General features: G+C 43.8%; 1 long non-coding RNA gene across 1 annotated transcript in view; it reads left to right on the top strand.

Annotated features, from left to right (window-relative positions):
* The first annotated feature begins 877 nt into the window (after positions 1-877).
* LOC140193478 (uncharacterized) overlaps positions 878-19253 on the top strand; it is a 41779-nt gene continuing 23403 nt past the window's right edge. The window contains exon 1 of the long non-coding RNA XR_011884959.1: positions 878-965. This is a non-coding gene — a long non-coding RNA (uncharacterized lncRNA). The remainder of the gene's footprint in view (positions 966-19253) is intronic.

The raw sequence follows: 19253 nt of genomic DNA, 5'->3' as shown, positions 1-19253 counted from the left end.
AGAGGAGAAGGAGAAGAACAGTTATGAGCCCTGCCGGCCTGTGCACCTGTATTTGTTAATTGTCGTCCTATCTCGAGTCGTAAAGTCCTTGTGCGTTCTGTTTACTCTTGTCAAAGTTAATTGTGGCTGGCACGGGTTTCCTAGATTCTGTGATTATTTAAAGCGGACCCCATTTAGCACTGATCACTGTGTGTGTGTGTGTGTGTGTGTGTGTGAGATTCGTCTCGCAGTGTCACTCAGACAAGCCGCCGGAAGTTCATTTGGAGTTCTGATGAATAAACTCTGTTCCGTCTCAACATGGGAGTTTGTCGTTCCCGTGCACCTGGGTTCAGTCGTCTGTCAGCACGCACTGTGACAAGAATGGGGTTGAGAGGGATAATAATTCAGTCGTGATGGAACAGCAGAGCAGACTCAATGGGTCAAAAGGCCTAATTCTGCTCCTGTGTCTTATGGCCTCTGAAAAGTTTGTCTATTTTCTTTTGATCAAATGGGATGCTGTTGCTGCACCTGTAAGCCATGGTTTTGTTTGAACCAACATTAAACATTGCAGTTATATCCCCCAAGATGTTCATAGCACAGAGACACAAAGGGCTGCAGATGCTGTGATCTGGAGCACAAAGCACATTGCTGGAGGAACTCAGCGGGTCAGCTAGTATCTACAGAGGCAGAGAGATGATCAGCATTTCAGGTCAAGATCCTGGGTCAAATCTGAGAGTGCAGAGTGGAGGTAGCAGTGCAAAGGGGCGAGAGGGAGGGACTGGGAGGCAATAAGGTGCTTTAGTAAGAATGCGGTCGCAGAGGAGAAGAGCAGTAGAAACCACAGAGGGGCAGCAGAGAGAGAGAGGGGTTGCAAAACTCCTGTCTAAAAAGGAGAACAACTTCAAGTGGGCATACTTTACACTGGAATAGTGTCTCTTAGAGAATATGTACTTTTGACTGTCAGCCTGATAGCTGTACCGATAAAGGTAAGATTCACTTGGACTCACAGAATACTAAATAGTCCAAGTTGTTTGAGTTAACCATTGTAGTAGTCTGGTACAGTCTGTACGATGACAGACCTTGTACTGTATGCGTATTATTCATATTTATACAGGTCACTAAGTGCTAAACTCTGGGATTCCTTTTCTGAACTTTATGGTACAAAGTACCTCATTACGTACGAGCTGGCTGGTAGGATTCGGCAGTTTTGCACAGAGCCGTGATTTCATTGGACATTCTCAGGTGGCGGGAAAGAAAGGGAAGAATAAGTTCCTCTCCTTAGTTATTTGTGTGGCATTTAATGACTTTAATAATTTGTGTTTTATGTGAATTTATTGGTTTTCGATTTTTATTTATTTACATTTTTAAAAATAATCATGAAACATATGACAGTACAGCACAGTACCATATCTTGGGACAATTTACAATGACCAATTAACCTACCCAGTTCGTCTTTGGACTGTGGGGGGAAACCAGAGCATCTGGGGAAAACCCATGTATTTCACGGGTTTTCCACAGAATGGCACTGGAATTGAACTCAGAACTCCGGAACGCCCCAAGATGTAACAGCGTCGCTCCACCATGGCGCCCTGCACTCTAAAGATATTCCAGATAACGTGGCACTACCAAATGCGCGTGACAGCTCACTAGTAGTTAAGAAGTTAAGAAATCCAAATAAAAGCATCACTAAAATACCTTTTCTGAGGTAAATTGAGTTAAATTATCGCCACAAGCAGTGAAGGGGCAAGTGATGGCAAGGTGAGTTTGGGGATGAGCTGAGATGGTGTGTTGCAGAATCGTTGCAGATGGAGTTCCGATGCCCATACAATTGGCCCAGGTGCGAGGTTGGATTGCTCTGGGCGCAAAGAGGAGAAGTTGGGACAGAGGATATTTGATGCCCGTATAATTGGCCCAAGTGCGAGGTTTGATTGGTCTGGGAACTGTGCTGATTCGAAGAGCTTGAGAGCAGCTTTGGACTGAGTGGCAAAGTCTGGGCCCAGAGCGAGTCACTGGGCGGCGTGGCCTAGGCCTGGTGCCTTTTGCTGCAACCGGGTTCTAAATCATCCGCTGTTTAGACAATTTAAATGCTGTCCCAGATCTGAGGTGAGAACCGATTTCACTCACTCTCCATGATATTCATTCCTCTCTTTAAGGTGCCAGAGCTTTTCACTGTTCCATTGTTTGGTCAATTTAAATGCCAGTCCAGATAGACTGAAAAGACAGGGTGTTGGGATCCAGGGCGAGAGCTGATTTTGCTCATTCTCTGCGACAGTCACTGCTCTCCCCATGGCACTGAGGCTATGAAGATTGTGCTCCGTGCCCACTAATATAATGAACTGAGACATGAGGCTTTGGCAGACATCCCACCCTGCAAAAACTCATTTCAGGGAGGTAGTTTCAATTTGCTGGAGACTCCCAGAACTTCCAGGAGAGGTGTGATATCTGCAATAGAGTAGCTCCTTAGCAACTAGTCAGCTAGTTTAAATAACTTTAGCTATGCTAATGAACGATTGACACCTGTTAAGCTCACATCAACATGTCTTTTACAGTCTTAACCCACCATGGGCAATAGAAAAGTCACTGTTGCAAACAGTGCAGCAAACAACACTGTCATTATTTTTGACCCCTATTAGGCAGGGGTACACTTTAGTGTAGTCTGGGGCGAAGTACGTTTTGCATTTTCTTTTTCTGGAACACTCTGCCATGACGCTCTCACTCTCGCTCTCTCTCTCTCTCTCGCGCTCTCTCTCTCTCTCTTGCTCTCAAAAAAATCGATTTCTGGGATATTTTATATAATTTGCGGGCATCAGGGAGCTGCTATCAATATGTGGGAGACTCCTGGAACTTCCGGGAGAGGTGGGATGTCTGCTTTGGGCCTGCTCCAGGCTGCTCTGGGGTTTGGATCTGAGGACTCAGTTTTGGTTCGGAATATTGTTGTTGGCTTTTATTATTTTCATGATTTGTGTTTTTTTTCTTTCTCTTGCGCATCGGGTGTTGGTCTTTTTATTTTAATTTTATTCTCTTTCTTTCTTTAATTGGGTTCTTTCGGGTTTCTTGTTTTGTGGCTATCTATGAGCAACGAAATCTCAAGGTTGTTTAGTTGATACATTATTTTATAACAAATGTACTTTGAATCTTTGAACCTTCAATACCCTCTGAGAAGAGTTGCAGATACTCATGATACATCTGGGAAAAACAATGTTAAAAACCTAGAGCATCAGTACAGCACAATACAGGTCCTTCTGCTCATTGTGTTGTGCTGATCAACCTAGTCTTTCCTCCCACATATCCTTCCATTTTTATCTCATCTATGTGCTTATATAAGTACGTGGGTATTGTATCAGCAGAAGAGATTCATTTAGTTGGCCATTTGATTACTAAGTTAATTGGTTTGGCACAACAATGTGGAATGAAGGGCCTGTTCCTGTACTTAACTGGTCCAAGAGTCTTAAATTTTTCTAATGCATCTGGCTCTACCACCAACCTTGATAGTGTGTTCCAAGCATCCGCAACTCTCTGTGTGAAAAAACAACTTACCTCTGATATCCCTGCCTATACCTTCCTCCAAACACCTTAAAATTATATCCCCTGGTATTAGGTATTTTGGCCTTGGGAGAGTGTCTCTAGTTATCTACTCGATCTATGCCTCTTATCATTTTGTGCAATTCTATCAAGTTGCCTCTCATCCTCCTTCACTCCAAAGAGAAGTGCCCTAGCTCACTTATCCTATCTTCATATGACACGCAAGCTGCCATTGTTTCCTTATCGCTGTCTTACACGGGTAACTCCTTATATTTTAAACAGGTGACCGCCAGTTGTAGGTACTCCCACTAGAAGAGACACCTTTCCCACATCTACCCCTCAGGGTCGGGGTTGTTTCAAACAGCAGAAGTAACAACCAGAGACAACTTTGGAGAGAGGACAGCAATCAAACTTCAGGATACAAAGGGGAATAGCAAGTGCAAAGATATCTAAGTTGTTAGTAGACACGTGAGCAACACTAATGCAAAAACAACACCTGTAACGAACATAGACAAAGAGAGAGAGATAAGGAGAGAGAGAAATAGAGAAAGAGGGTAGAGAGAGGGTTGGGAGAGAGAGAGGGAGGAAGAGAGAGAGACATAGGCAGGCAGAGAAAGAGGAAGAGAGACAGAGAGAGAGGGGAAAAAGCGAGGGAGAATATGATAGCATTGACTTTCTTCAGACTCTGGTCACATAATTACTATAGATCGTTACATCGGAAAATGTAGCCTCCTTGCTGATGGTAGTAGCAAGGAGAGAGCATGGCCTGGATGGTGGGGGTCCTTGATGATGGATGCTGCTTTCTTGTGGCAGCGCAGCTTGTAGATCTGCTCAATGGTGGGGAGGGCATTTTGTGTGATGGACTGGGCTGTATCCACCACCTTTTGTAGGCTTTTCTGTTCTTGGGCAAAGTGGAAAAAGCAGATAAGGTTCAGTTGAATTATTGTACAGAGGGTCAATGTGCTTCTGTTCTTCGCACAATGCTGAATGGCTTGCTATTATACACCAGGGTTCACAACATGGTCCTAGTACCTTAGAACTAGGAGGACAACAACACAGGTATTGGCTGTGGATGCAGTGGAATGAGAGGGCAGCCCATTAGTTGCCGGTGGACTGTCACTGTCACTGATATTCCTGTCACAAACATGAGAAAATCTGCAGATGCTGGAAAACCAAAGCAATACACACAAAATTGCTGGAAGAACTCAGCAGGTCAGGCAGCATCTATGGAAAAGAGTACACAGTCAACGTTTCAGGCCAAGACCCTTCATCAGGACTCCAAATCGGCAACTGTTTACTCTGATATTCCTGATATTTCTTTGGCCCCTCCTTTTATGTTTTGTAACTTTAAAACATGAAACTAATTCCAAGAATACGGGTCTAGTTTCATCTTTTACTTTAAGCGAGGCACGCTCATATCACCTGGTAGCATGATGTATGCAATTAACATATTTTGTATATAACCGTAATTAATTGTGTAAGCAAACAAGAATGCATAATCAACCTCCCTCTTGAAACATGCTCTCCTTTTAATTTTGCTAAGATGTGTTAACGACCATTGAACTGAAATGGTTTTTCTCTTCACAGATACCACCTGATTTAACACCAGCTTTCCAGTTTTAATTTCATAGAACTGAGAACATTTCAGCACTGATCAGGCTCTTCAACCCACAATGTCATGCCTACCTTTTAACCTACTGTAAAATCAATCTATCCCTTCACTTCTACGTGGCCCACCATTTACCTCTCATCTATGTGCCTATCTAACAGTTTATTTAATATCTCTAAATTATTTGACACTATCACCACCCCTGGCTGTGTACTCCATGCCTCTTGGTGTAAAAAAATTACCTCTGGTAATCCCCCCACTTTACTTTCCTCCAATCACCTTAAAATTATGACCTTCATATTAGCCATTGCTGCTCTGGAAAAAAAGTCTGGGCTATTCTGGGCTAAATGAGAGGCATTGATCTTGTGGATAGTCAGAGGCTGTTTCCCCCGCCTGAAATGGTTGCCACAAGAGGACACAGGTTTAAGGTGCTGGGGAGCAGGTACAGAGGAGATGTTAGGGGTAAGTTTTTTACTCAGAGAGTGGTGAGTGCGTGGAATGGGCTGCCGGCAACAGTGGAGGAGGCGGATACGATAGGGTCTTTTAAGAGGCTTTTGGATAAGTACATGGAGCTTAGAAAAATAGAGGGCTATAGGCAAGCCTAGTAATTTCTAAGGTAGGGACATGTTCGGCACAACTTTGTGGGCCGAAGGGCCTGTATTGTGCTGTAGGTTTTCTACGTTCTATGTTCTATTCGTGTGATCAATGCCTCTTATCATTTGTACACCTCTATCAAGTCACTTCACATCCTCCTTCACCTTGGCTCGTTCAGTTCACATGGAGACTGTTCTATAATTGCACATTGCACATTTAGACGGAGATGTAACGTAAAGATTTTTACTTCTCATGGGCGAAGGATGTAAGAAATAAAGTCAATTCAATTCAGAAGTACAGCACAGAAACAGGCCCTTCGGCCCATTTAGTCCATGCTGAAACCATTTGCCTTCCTGACGTTTAAGTTAATGAAAAAAAGACTTTATTCGGGTAGAAACCAGAGGCAAATGAAGTAATGGCTTCAATTGAGAACAAAGATATCAAAGGGGAAATCAAGGGCTTGGTTAATCAGATCAGATGCTACGGAAGTGTTACTGATGTTTCAATATAGGAAGCAAGTCTACACAATCTGCACTGTGATTGCAGCCAGATTATCTCTTTCAGTGATAGGGACAAAGTGAAAAATATTGACCAATTCTTTATCAACAACTCTCACCCGGAAAGGCACGCAAGTTCTCCTGATCTTCCAAGATAATTAAGCAGAGGATGGGAGGAAATCTCTGTTGAATGGTGCAGATTGAGACTTGTCCCAATACTGAGAGATTTGCAATGGCAAAATTCCTCCTGAAGTTCCTTCCCACTGCTGACACATGGAGAATGCTTGGTTAGCACAGCACAGAAAATTGATCCCATCGCCAACTACCCCACCCCAATCTGAGCAGGGAGGAAGGTGGGGGACACCTCAAAGAGAGATCAGAAGAGGAAAGACTGAGCAATTTCAAGTTCCTGGATCTATCCTGGGCCCACATATCGATGCAGCTACAAAAAAGGCACAACAGTGGCTATATTTCATTTGGAGTTTGAGGAGATTTGGTATGTCACCAAAGACACTCACAGATTTCCACAGATGTACCATGGAGAGCATTCTAACTGGCTGCATCACTGAATGGTAGGGGGTGGGGTGGGGGGGTTGGGGGAGATGGCTACTGCACAGGGTCAAGAGAAGCTGCTGAAAGTTGTGAACTTACTCAGCTCTATCATGGGCACTGGACTCCATAGCATCCAGGACATCTTCAGGGAGCGATCCCTTAAAAAGGCAGCATTGATCATTAAGGACCCCCATCACCCAGGACGTGCCCTCTTCTCTGGGAAGAGGTACAGAAGCCTGACGGCCCACACTCAGTGATTCAGGAACAGCTTCTTCCCCTCTGCCATCCAATTTCTGAATGGACATTGAACCCATGAAGACTACCGCACTACAATTTTATTTTTATTTTTGCACTATTTATTTAATTTACCTATTTAATATGTGAATTCTTACTGTAATTAGCATATTTCTGTGATATCACACCAGAGGAATATTGTATCGTTTCTTAATGCATGCGTTACTAAATGACAATAAAAGAGGACTGCGTGTCCTCATAAACTAATATTTTTTCTCTCTATTTTTATGTATTGCTTTGTGCTGCTGCGGCAAAGGCAACAAGTTTTACAACCACAGCGACCTGGCATTCAATGTCAGTAAGACCAAGGAATTGATTGTGGACTTCAGGAAGGAAATGTCAGGAGAACACATGTCAGATTTCACTGAGTGGTCAGCAGTGGAAAGGGTGAGCAGCTTCAAGTTCCTGTGCGTCGACATCTAATAGGATCTATCCTGGGCAAAAAATATTGATGCAGGCATGAAGAAGGCTCACCAGCACCTATATTTCTTTCAGAGTTCAAGGAAATCCGGTCTGTTACCAAGGACTCTAGCAAATTTCTGCCGATGTACATGCAAAGAACATCCTAACTGGTTGCATCACTGTCTGGTCTGGAGGGGTCACCACACAGGATAGAAAAAAAAGCTGCAAAGGTTGTAAACTCAGCCAGCTCCATCACAGAGACACCCTTCCCACCACTGAGGACATCTTCCAAAGGCGATGCCTCAAAGAGGTGGGAATCCATCATCAAAGACCTCCAACACCCATCAGATACCCTATTCTCATTGCAGCCATTAGAGAGGAGGTACGGGAGCCGGAAGACACACAATCGACATCTCAAGAACAGCTTCTTCCCTTCTAACTCTGCCATGGATAGTCCCAAGCCAGGCTGTGACTAGAGTGCTGGGCATGAGGCTAGCAACCCCGGCCCATAAGAACCCAGAGCTACAGAAACTCCAGAGGCCTCATCCCTGAGCGAGAAAAAGGAGTCGTATGGTGAAAGCTGCAATCCATGGGTTGATCAACCTCCTACCCTCCCAAAGAATACCTGGCAATGGGCCTTGAAATTGACACCTAGGATATAGGCTCCACGACTTGAGAGACCAGCCCACGACAGAGGACTCTGACAAACTGCTGTTGGCAATCTATGCCCTGATAGGGGTGATGGGCTTAATTAAGTCATAAACTCCTTCCCCTTTGCCATCAAGTTTCAGAACAGTCCATGAACCCATGAACACCACCACACTATTGTGCTCTCCTTTTGCATCATTTCCAAGTATATTTCTTATTGTAACTTATGGTATTTTTATGTATTACACTGTAATGCTGCTGCAAATCCACAAATTTCACAATACGGATCAGAGATAATAAACCTGATTCTGATTCTGATCCAGATGGGTGTCGTTTAAAAGATCAAGATATTTTAAAATTTAAAAGAGGCTGAGCTGATTAACATAAAGAGAAGTTTCTATCAGCTGTGTTATGTTCTTGATAACTTAATATTTTTTTGCAATGAGCTCATGTTCAGTTAAATTAATTGTTTCACTTGTTGAAATTATATTAAGCAATAATTCACATTCTGGATTAGTTCATGCATGGGGGAGACATCAGAATATTGCTTTTGGTACAACACGGTAAAATGTGATTCATAACCAATAAATCTTTCCATTGCAAATGAAAGTACATCAAAGCATTAATATCGCCAAGCGTTTCCACTAAATAGTGTCAGCCATGGCTTTGCTGCCAGCACTTTGCTTCGGAATCTAAAGGCTGAGGTTTTCAGTTCCACTCCAGAGATTTGAGGGCAAAAAATGAGTCTGGTATTCCCTTATTTTCCAAGGAAATACTATATCATCAGAGAAGCTGGTGTTTGAATGAGACTTAAACTGCTGTCGAAAATGAGCAAGTCTGTGGCAATATTTTGAAGAGATGTCTTTTCCTCCTCCTTCTCCTCCACCACTTTCCGGAATGACTCTTGCTCCTGAGACGTCTGAGACGAGCCAGGTTGGGGGTTTGCTTTGTGATGAAGGGAGAAGAACATTAATGATTGAGAGCTGACCATCTTTATGGCTTTGGAGTCCAGAAAACTGAGGGGTGTGGGGAAAGGAGATGAAGGAAGAGGTACATGCAAATTATTTTAATCTTGGAGGTTGAATCCCTCCAACCCACCAGTGGCCTCAGCCTTCACTATGCTTGTTCCATTGTTTGCAACCTGCTTCACTGTTAAGGGTTAAAACATACAAAGGACCTCATCATCCTTCAGTATTCTGCTGAATCTTATTGATATGGAGCATCGCCACCTGGCTGATTCATGATGAAGTGTGGCCCGGGAGAGGCAGATGTAAGTTCGGGATCCGGTTTTGGATCACTCTTCGTCTAGCCTCTCATCCACGGCCGATCCAACATGGGTTGCCCTGCCCTGAGTTGGCATTGCCTGGTGGAGTCCTTGAAGCACGCAAACATCCACACGACGTCAAAGTATTGATCCAGGTCACGGCATCACCCCATGGGTCAGTTCTGGCTCCGGCTTTGTTCAATCTGCACCTCACTGAAACCAAATCTGCTAAATTTGGATACACTGATGACAGGGCCATAGCCTTCTAATTGAACAATGTCAAATCCATCAAAAAAACCTTACCCAAGATATCAACTCCTTATCCAACTACTTCTCAAAGTGGTTCCTAAATATAAATGTCAACAAAACAGTAACTTCCATATTTCATCTGGACAATCGACTAACCAAACCTAAACTTAATATCAAACTACATGACAAACAGCTTCCCAATGAGCCACACCCAAAGTACTTAGGACTCACACTGGATCAAACTCGTTCAAACAAGATCCACCTTCAAAATATTGCAAAGAAACTAAGATCCAAAATGGCCATGATCAGGAAGATAGCAGGAACCTAATGGGGTGCTAACCAGTTCATCCTACAAACATCTAGCCAAGCACTATGTTTCTTAGTTGCTAAATACGAGGGGTGATTGATAGTTCATGGCCTAAGGTAGAAGGAGATGCGTTATACAGCTCTCGTTACATGCACATACAGATCAACTCTGAGTGATTATGCAGAAAGTTTGAAGTTAATAACTCATCTCCTTCTACCTTAGGCCACGAACCTATCAATCATCCCTGATGAGTTAGAAGGAGATGCGTTATACAGCTCTCATTACATGCACACGTAGATCTACTCTGAGTGATTATGCAGAAAGTTTGAAGTTAATAACTCATCTCCTTCTACCTTAGGCCACGAACTTATCAATCACCCCTGCTGGGGTACTTCCTGGAGGTCCAAGATCCGTATGCTCCACAACTGCTGGACTAAGTGTGTAAATGTAAGAGGGGACGATGTTGAGAAATAACTGTGCTAGGTTTTCCAAAATTGACTCCTTCTACCTTAGGCCACGAACTTCTCTATCACCCCTCATATTGTTCCCCCGCCTGGGAGAGAAGTGCTCACACAAACGTCATCAATACACAGCCCCATACTTCAATGAGAATTATCTCAGGAGCCCCAAATCCGCACCTGCCCAATGGCTCCCAACAACGAGCGGCGTAGCACTCCCGGAGATCCATAGAAGAGCAGCTTCAGCAAAATTCTACAAGCATATCCAAAATATGCTCAACAACATTCCAGTTTGTAAACTTCCTGACTCAACTCCTGAAAACCTTTTAACAACTTGAAAAACTTCAACTCCTATGACGAACACACTGAATGGCACACCAGCACGCACTGCCGGTGGAGGCCTGATCAATGATCCCACCTTGCTTCTCCTGGGCTTTGCTACAGCTACCAGGAAAAACTGGACAGCTGCAAATAGACTCAGAAGTCAACATGCCAAAACAGAGCCGACACTGCGCCGATAGGGCGCCCGGCAAACCCCAGCTTGCCCCGTGGTGCCCCAAACCCAGGACGTCCTCCATCTGGTACAAACATGCCCTCTCTCCAAGGTCCAAGACGGCTTGGCCGCGGTCCATCGATGCGGCCGCAAGCTGGAGAAGTGGCTTGACAAAAAATAATTAGAAGCGTGAAGAGAAAAAAAACCTGCCGTACCGAACAACCAACTGGAATGGAGGCTCCAATGTGCATGATCAAAAATAGCTACAGAGGGTTATAGACTCCAAGAGTGCAGTCTTTCATTGATTCTATAATGGTTATTATTCTATTGTAGATTTATTGAGTATGCCTGCAAGAAAATGAATCTCAGGGTTGTATATGGTGACATATATGTATTTTGATAAATACATATCAAAATACGTGGCCACTTGGGTGATGATGTCTGTTATTTGTCAAGTAAGGGACCATGCACAATTCTGATTTGATGGAGACAGATGTGAGAGCATGGAGGAACATCTGGAAAACTTCTGAAATGCCCGCTTCGCTGCCGTTGCTACTGTGTGGTAACCGGAATCTCCGGAGCTGAAGGCCCCGAAACCCTCGGCTTTGCGTGTTTCAGCGGCTGGGGAGAGGTCGAAGGTGCTCGGCAGAGGATGGTGCTCGGGAGGCTGTGTCGGAGAGGCTGTGTCAGAGAGGCTGGTTGGAAGCTCGAGGTTTTCGGATGGACGGACTCAGTGTCGGCTGGGGTCAGCTGCTTCCAAGGTATCGGCAAGTTGACGGTGCCTGGAGGTTTATGGCAGGGAGTTTCTCCCTTTTGCCGCCTGCTATCGGGGACTTGGGAGTCGGTCGACTCGGGACCTAGAGACTTTTTTTTCACTGTGCCCATGGTCTGTTCTTTATCAAATTATGGTTTTGCTTTGCACTGCTGTAACTGTATGTTATAATTATGTGGTTCTGTCAGTGTTAGTCTTTGATTTGTCCTGTTTTCTGTGATATCACTCCAGAGAAACATTGTATCATTTTTTAATGCATGTATGCATTTCTAAATGACAATAAAAGAGGACTGTGTGTTCTCATAATCTAACGTAATAAATTCACTTTGAACTTTGACAATAAACATGATTGATTCTGAGACTTGTCATTTTTCCTTGTGTGAAAGAGGAAATGAGGCAACGTATCGTATGTTCGTCAGTGTGTTTGATTTATCTGACCCTCATGGTTGGATAGCTGCCAACATGTAGAAGACCTGACTTATACACAAGGCTTACAGTGGAGCAATATGTCTTGTGTTGAAAGACACCTGCTTGGAAATACAGAGCCATTCAGTGTGAAAATTGATCGCGTCCAGAGTGTAGCGCAATATCAACATTTCCAAACTGAAGTGTGTTGCTCTGTAAATTTAGGCCATACTTCCCGTCACAAAGCAGACTTGCACAAATAACATCTGACAAGATATGTGATAACATCATTCCTTGCACAATGCTTATTTACACGGTTCCTGGGAGGCGATGTGCCTGTGGATGGCCTAGCACACCTCAAACAGGTTTTGTTGTTCTGCTTCTTTGTAGGTGCACAATTTCAAGATTGGCTTTATTTGAAAAATGTGCATTGAAACGTTCTATAAGGTTGTTTTAACTGGGGGTGGTAATGGGGACAAGCTCCCACTACCTATTAAATGCTCCCAATGGCAAGTGTATCAAATAGCCTCTGACAACCAAGTCCGGCTCCTGACCAAGTGTGGCTTAGCTATTAAGGCTGGTGGAATCGATTCTACTGACAGAAGGGGCAAAGGCGGGTTACTGGTGCCTTAAAATCAGTCGCTCAGGCAGATGGGGCTTGTCAGCCATGGGTGGTAGCTCATCTAGGAGAAGGACAACTCTGATCTCGAACCTCCACTGCCTTGCGACTATACCCACACATGGGGAAGGCTTCAAGAGTAAATCTTGAGGGAAAAATCCAGAGCTGGAGGCCCTATGTTGAGTTCAACACTGACTGGCAACCTTGGTGTCACTGCTGGTACCAATCTGTATGGGTCTCTGTTGTCCTTTTGGGTTCATCAGATGCATGGAGAGGGGGAGCTTGCTACATGGGCAACAGCTTGCTCTCCATGTCATACTGCCAGGGCTTGCATATCCAGACAGCTAGCATGTAATATCTATGGTCAACTCTGACCGAGGGAGGCCTCAGGGGCAGAGGCATGAAAAGGTAGAGTAAAATGAGTCAAATTGCATCAAGTTGTCACAGTGAGCTCTGGCAACGACTGAGCCCAGGTGTGGAGGAAGGGCAGACTCCCACGTAGAGACCGAAACAATAGGAATTCCAACAGAACATCGGTGGCATGACCAAGCGACTCTGCGAGACAGATCATTCCCCATACAAGGTCCCCGTGATGCGTGCTAATCAGGAGTCCACTTTAGATAATCACAGTATGTAGAAAACCCGTGCCCAACAGGCCCGCAGGGCTCATGGCACAAGACTTGTGCTTTGGGCAGCTTGCAAGTGTTACCATGCTTCCAGTGCCAATAGAGCATGCCCACAACTCACTAAACATAATTGTATGTCCTTGGAATGTAGGAGGAAACTGGTGGAAGCCCACGTGGTAGAGGGAGAACACATGAGTTCCGTATAGACGGCAGTGAGAATCAGCCCTTGATCAGTGACTGTCAGCACTGTAAGTGATTGTACGTGTGCCACACTACCGTTTTGCTACGTCTCCTTAATGCTTTGTAGTCAGCTCCCTTGCTTTTCAAACCCAGACCATGGGGGAAGAAATTAACTATCTACCCTATCTATGCCTCTTCTATCAGGCCACACATCAACCTCTTTACTCCAGGGAGAGTAAACAAGAATGTCGGGGGGGGGGGGAAGTAACTGTAGTTACTGTTACTAAGAAGGTGCTGGGAAGCTCGAAGATCTGAAGGTAAATAAGTTGTCTGGACCAGATGGACTGCACTTCAGGTTCTGAAAGGAGTAGCAGAAAAGATCCTGGAGGCATTAGTATTTATCTTTCAAGAATCACTAGATCCTGGAATGATTCCAGAGGACTGGAGAATTGTCACTGCACTCTTTATGGGAGGGAGGCAAAAGAAAGGAATTCCTAGGCTAGTTAGCCTGACTTCAGTGGTTGAGAAGATGTTGGAGTCCATTATTAAGGATGAGGTTTTGGGGTTCTTGGAGGCACATGCTAAAATAGGCCAAAGTCAGCAAGTTTCCTTCAAGGGAAATCTTGCCTGATAAATCTGTTGGAATTCTTTGAGGAAAAACCAGGCAGGATAGACAAAGGAGAGTCGGCAGATGTTGTTTACTTGGATTCTCAGAAGGCTTTTGTCAAGGTGTCCCACATCAGGGACATGATATTACAGAAGAGATTCTAGTCTGGATAGAAGATGTTCTGACTGGCAGGAAGAAAAGAGTGGGAATAAAGGGAGTGATTTCTGCTTGACTGCTAGTGACAAGTGGTGTTCCGCAGGAGCCAGTGTTGGGATCCCTTATTTTCGTCCTATTTGCCAATGATTTGGATAACAGAATTGATGGCTTTGTGGCTAAGTTTGCAGATGATTTGAAGGAAGGTAGAGAGGCAGGTAGCGTTGAGGAAGCAGGGTATCTGCTGAAGGACTTAGACAAAAACAGGAGGATGGGCAAAGGTGACAGATGGAATATAGTGTTGTGAAGTGAGGCTTTATAAGGTATTAGTCAAACTACATGGAGCATTGTGAGCATTTTTGAGTCCCTTATCTATGAAAAGATGTGCTGGCGTTGGAGAGGGCCCAGAGAAGGTTCAAGATTTTGGGAATGAAAAGATTGATGTATGTCAAGAATTTGATGGCTCAGGGCCTGTACTTACTGGAGCTTAGGTGAATGAGGGGATATCTTGTTGAAACCTGTTGAATATTGAAAGGCCTAGATAGAGTGGATGTGGAGATGGAGGACCAGAAGGCATAGCCTTAGAATAAAAGGACGTCCCTTTAGAACAGCAATGAGGAGGAATTTCTTTAGCCAGAGGGTGGCGAATCTGTGGAATTCATTGTCACAGGAAACTGTGGAAGCCAAGTCATTGGGTTCATTTCATGTGGATGTTGCTAGGTTCTTGATTAGTCAAGGGTGTCAAGGATTACAGGGAGAGGCAAGAGAATGGAGTTGAGAGGAAGGATAAATCAACTATGATGGAATGGCAGAGCAGACTCAATGGGCCAAATGGCCTAATTCTGCTCTTATAATCTTCTGGTCTTCAGGTCTAACAAGCCCATCTCAGCCAAGAGTCTCTTGATTACCTTTCAGTTTGTACTCTTTTCCTTCCATCCATCTTGTTATTCTGGCTTCATTTCCAGTCCTGATGAAGGGCCTCAGTCTGAAGCATCAACCATTTATTCCTCTCCATAGATGCTGCCTTAACTGCTGCACTCTTCCAGCATTTTGTGTTTATTGCTCTGGATTTCCAGCATCCGCTGAATCAATCAGAGGACCAATTTGTCATAATCCTTAAGGTATGTTTTAATCCAGATCCTCACATATCGGATTCATTAGTGAGCTTGGATTAATTATGACAGTTTTGTAATGTGTTGACTTTGGGTTGTTCTTGCTCCACTCTGATATCGAATATCTGCACAACTGAGTCATTATACACATTTTTAGATTTCCCTGAGAGTGTGACTGGACCACCAGTTTCTCAGATTGTTTTTCTGCTTAGCAATCCTTCATATGGACACCACATCTTTTGGAGATTCCAGCCAATTTTACATGACATTGCTTACTGTAGATTATAAATGTTACTACAGGACTGTGTCCTAGCTTTGGGATGAGAATCCCTACAGGAATAATTTTAGGGAAGTTTGTAAGAGAGTGCCTAAAACAAAATATTTCTTAGGACAATAGATGCTGCCTGGCCTGCTCAGTTCCTCCAGCATCTTCTGTGTGTTGCTCAGATTTCCAGCGTCTTGTAAAGGATTTCTTTTTATTTATTCCCCAAAGCAAAAAGCAAGCACCAAGATAAATAAGACCATAAAATATAGGAGCAGAATTAGGCCATTTGCTCCACCATTTCATCATGGCTGATCCACTTTCCCTCTAAGCCTCAGTCTCCTGCCTTCTCCCCATATCCCTCCATGCTCTGACCAATCAGGAATCTATCAACTTCTGCCTTAAATATACTTAAAGGCTTGGCTTCCACAGCCACCTGTGTCAATGAATGCCACAGATTCACCACTCTCTGGCTGAAGAAATTCTTTCTCATCTCCATTCTAAAAGGACACCCCTCTTTTCTGAAGCTGTGTCCTCGGGTCTTAGACTTCCCCACCATAGGAAACATCCTCTCCGCATCCGCTCTATCAAGGCCTTTCAACATTCAATAGGCTTCAATGAGGTCACCCTTCAATCTACATCAGAATTAAATACATTAGTTCCTGTGTATTACCCTTAAAAATCTTCACACACGGCAATGAAGGAGTAACTTACAGCTTTTAGAAGCCATTTGTTCAAGCACAGATTTCATGCTAAAAGATTTATATGGTTCCAAGCATATTAGCATATTCTTGTCTCAGCATCTTCTGTTATTCTTTTCTCAGCACCTAGTAGTATATACAGTCAATAATTGAAATAAGCATGAAATTTATTCTTCTCTCCAAAGTTAAATAATTGTAGGGTTATTCATATTTCTTCTGTTTATCTTAACAGTGATGGTGCAAACATCTGAGGATAAGTGGAATCAGAATTAATGCTCCGATAATGTGTGGAGATACGTTTCTCCCAAAGGAGGTGTAAGGCACTCATTCCCTCCACCAGCCTGCAGGTCAACCTTGGGCAAGGCGTAACATTTGCTTAGCCCTCCCCTCCCTCGATCAGGGTTATGTGAAGCCATGGGAGTAGGTGGTGGATGGTCGTATGAACTGCTGGTGCATATCTGGTTATTTCTTCAGCAGTTTGATCAGGGCACGATTGCGCAAGCGCACGGACGTCAGCCAGTGAGAATAGCGAGAAGAGTTTAAAAGGAGACACCTTCTAGAGCGGGTGTCGAAGGAGCAGGCAATGGAGTAGAAGGTGACAGAGTATTCTTAAGTGTTCTCTTGCGTTTCTTGTACTCCTCAAGTAGTAAGAACCTCATATGTTCCTGCCTTGCCTATACCAGCTAGAGTATGTACTTCCTTCCTTTTCTTAACCCAGCCTCAATATCTCTCAAAAACCAAGGTTACCTAAACCTGTTATCCTTGCCTTTTCTGTCTGACAGAAACATTAAGACTCTGTACTCCCAATATTTCACTTTTGTAAGTCTCCCACTTACCAAGTACACCTTTGCCAGAAAACAACCTGACCCAATCCACACTTGCGAAATCTTTTCTGACTCCATCAAAATTGGCCTTCCACCAATTTAGAATCACAACCCAGGGACCACATCTAATCTTTTCCATAATCACCTGGAAGCTAATGGCAAACTTCTATCACCTGCCCTGCCTCATTTGCTAATAGGAGATCTAGTATCGCACACCCTCTATTGGGACTTCTTTGATTCACCAAACTCTGGCTATAGAAATTCCACCTCTTCTCTGTTCTAATGGAATTCTGAGACAGTGCTTCCAGTCCAAAACTCCCCCACTATAGGAAACATCCTTCCCCCATCTACTCTATCTAGGCCTTTCAATATTTGATAGGTTTCAATGAGATCCCCACTTATTTTTTGAAACACAACTTTCTAAACTTCTTTATTATCAGATAAAAAATTTCCGTTACTATAAACAAAATAGATTCTGCAGATGCTGGAAATCCAGACCAACATGCACACTGGGCTCCCCTCTTACTTTCTCTCCTCACCTGCCCATCACTTCCACCTGGTGCCCCTCCTCCTTCTCTTTATCCCATGCTCCATTCTCCTCTTCTATCAGATTTCTTTTTCAACCCTTTACCTTTCCAGCTTTTGCCTCCCAGCAACTAACTTCATCTCCTCTCCTCCACCCACCCACCTATCCTCTCCTTCAGCCGCTTTCACCTGTTACCTGCCAGCTTTTACAATCCCCCCCCCCCACACTTTCTGATTCTGGTTTCTCCCACCTTCCTTTCCAATCCTTATGAAGGATATTGGCCCTAACTGTTGCCTGCTTATTCCCCTCCATAGATGCTGCCTGACCTGCTGAGTTCCGTCAGCGTTTCATTATTGTAAGCATGAGAAATCTGCAAATTCTGGAAATCCAAAGCAACACACACAAATACAGGAGGAACTCAGTAGGTCAGGCAGCACCTATAGAAATGAATAAACAATCAACGTTTCGGGCCAAGACCCTTCTTTAGGACTGGAAAGGAAGGGGGAAGAAGACAGAATAAAAAGGTGGTGGGAGGGGAAGGAGGAAAGTGGTCGGTGAAGCCAGGTAGGTAACAGATAAAGGGCTGGAGAGGAAGGAATCTGATAGAAGACGGGAGTGGACCATAAGAGAACGTGAAGGAAGAGGAGACCCAGGGTGAGGTGTTAGGCAAGAGAGAAGAGATAAAAGGCCAGAGTGGGGAACAGAAGAAGAGGGCAGAGGGAGGGAAAAATATTTTCAACCGGAAGGAGAAATCGATATTCATGTCATCACGTTGGAGGCTTTGCAGGAAGAACATATAGTGTTGCTCTTCCATCCTGAGGGTGGCCTCACCTTGGCACAAGAGGAGACCATGGACTGACATGTCGGAATGGGAATGGGAATGGGAATAAGAAATAAAACGTTTGGCCACGGGAATTTGAATACTTTTGCTGGAGACTGATGCTGGATTCAGTTTTGCGTTACACTGAGTATATCTCCCCATCCTTTCCTCTCCAAACTACCTTTCTAAATTCAAGATCAACTTTGAATAACAGCAAGTCAGGTTTTAACTTTTGCTGGATATTTAAATATAATTTTAAAAATAATTTTTATATTTTTGTATTTGTGTATTCTTGATCTCAATGTTTATTCCTTTCTCTGTATTTCAATTTTTCTACTTGATTTTATCTTGAATTACATTATCTAACATATATCCGCTGTTTTATACTTAGAGTATGGTAGCCATAATTAAGGAGCACTTAGACAGGCACATGAGCAAGCAGGGAACGAAGGGATGTAGAACATAGAACATAGACCATAGAACATTAAAGCACCGTACAGACTCTTGGGCCAATGATATTGTGCCTACCCTTTAATCCTTCCATCTCTCATAGCCCTCTGTTTTTCTTTCATTCTTGTGCTATCTAAGAGTCCCTTAAATGCCCTAATGCATCTTTCCTCTAGCACCACTCCTGGCACCTTGGCATCACATTCCACCCACTTACCACTCTCTATGTGAAAAAAAACAACTATACCTTCCTCCAGTCACTTTAAAGTTATGCCTCCTTGTGTTAACCATTTCTGCCCTGGGAAAAAGTATCTGGCTGTCCACATGATCT

The sequence above is a fragment of the Mobula birostris genome, chromosome 1 (assembly GCF_030028105.1).
Source record: "Mobula birostris isolate sMobBir1 chromosome 1, sMobBir1.hap1, whole genome shotgun sequence".
Taxonomy (NCBI): Eukaryota; Metazoa; Chordata; class Chondrichthyes; order Myliobatiformes; family Myliobatidae; genus Mobula; species Mobula birostris.
This window is presented reverse-complemented; position numbering and strand designations above follow the sequence as displayed.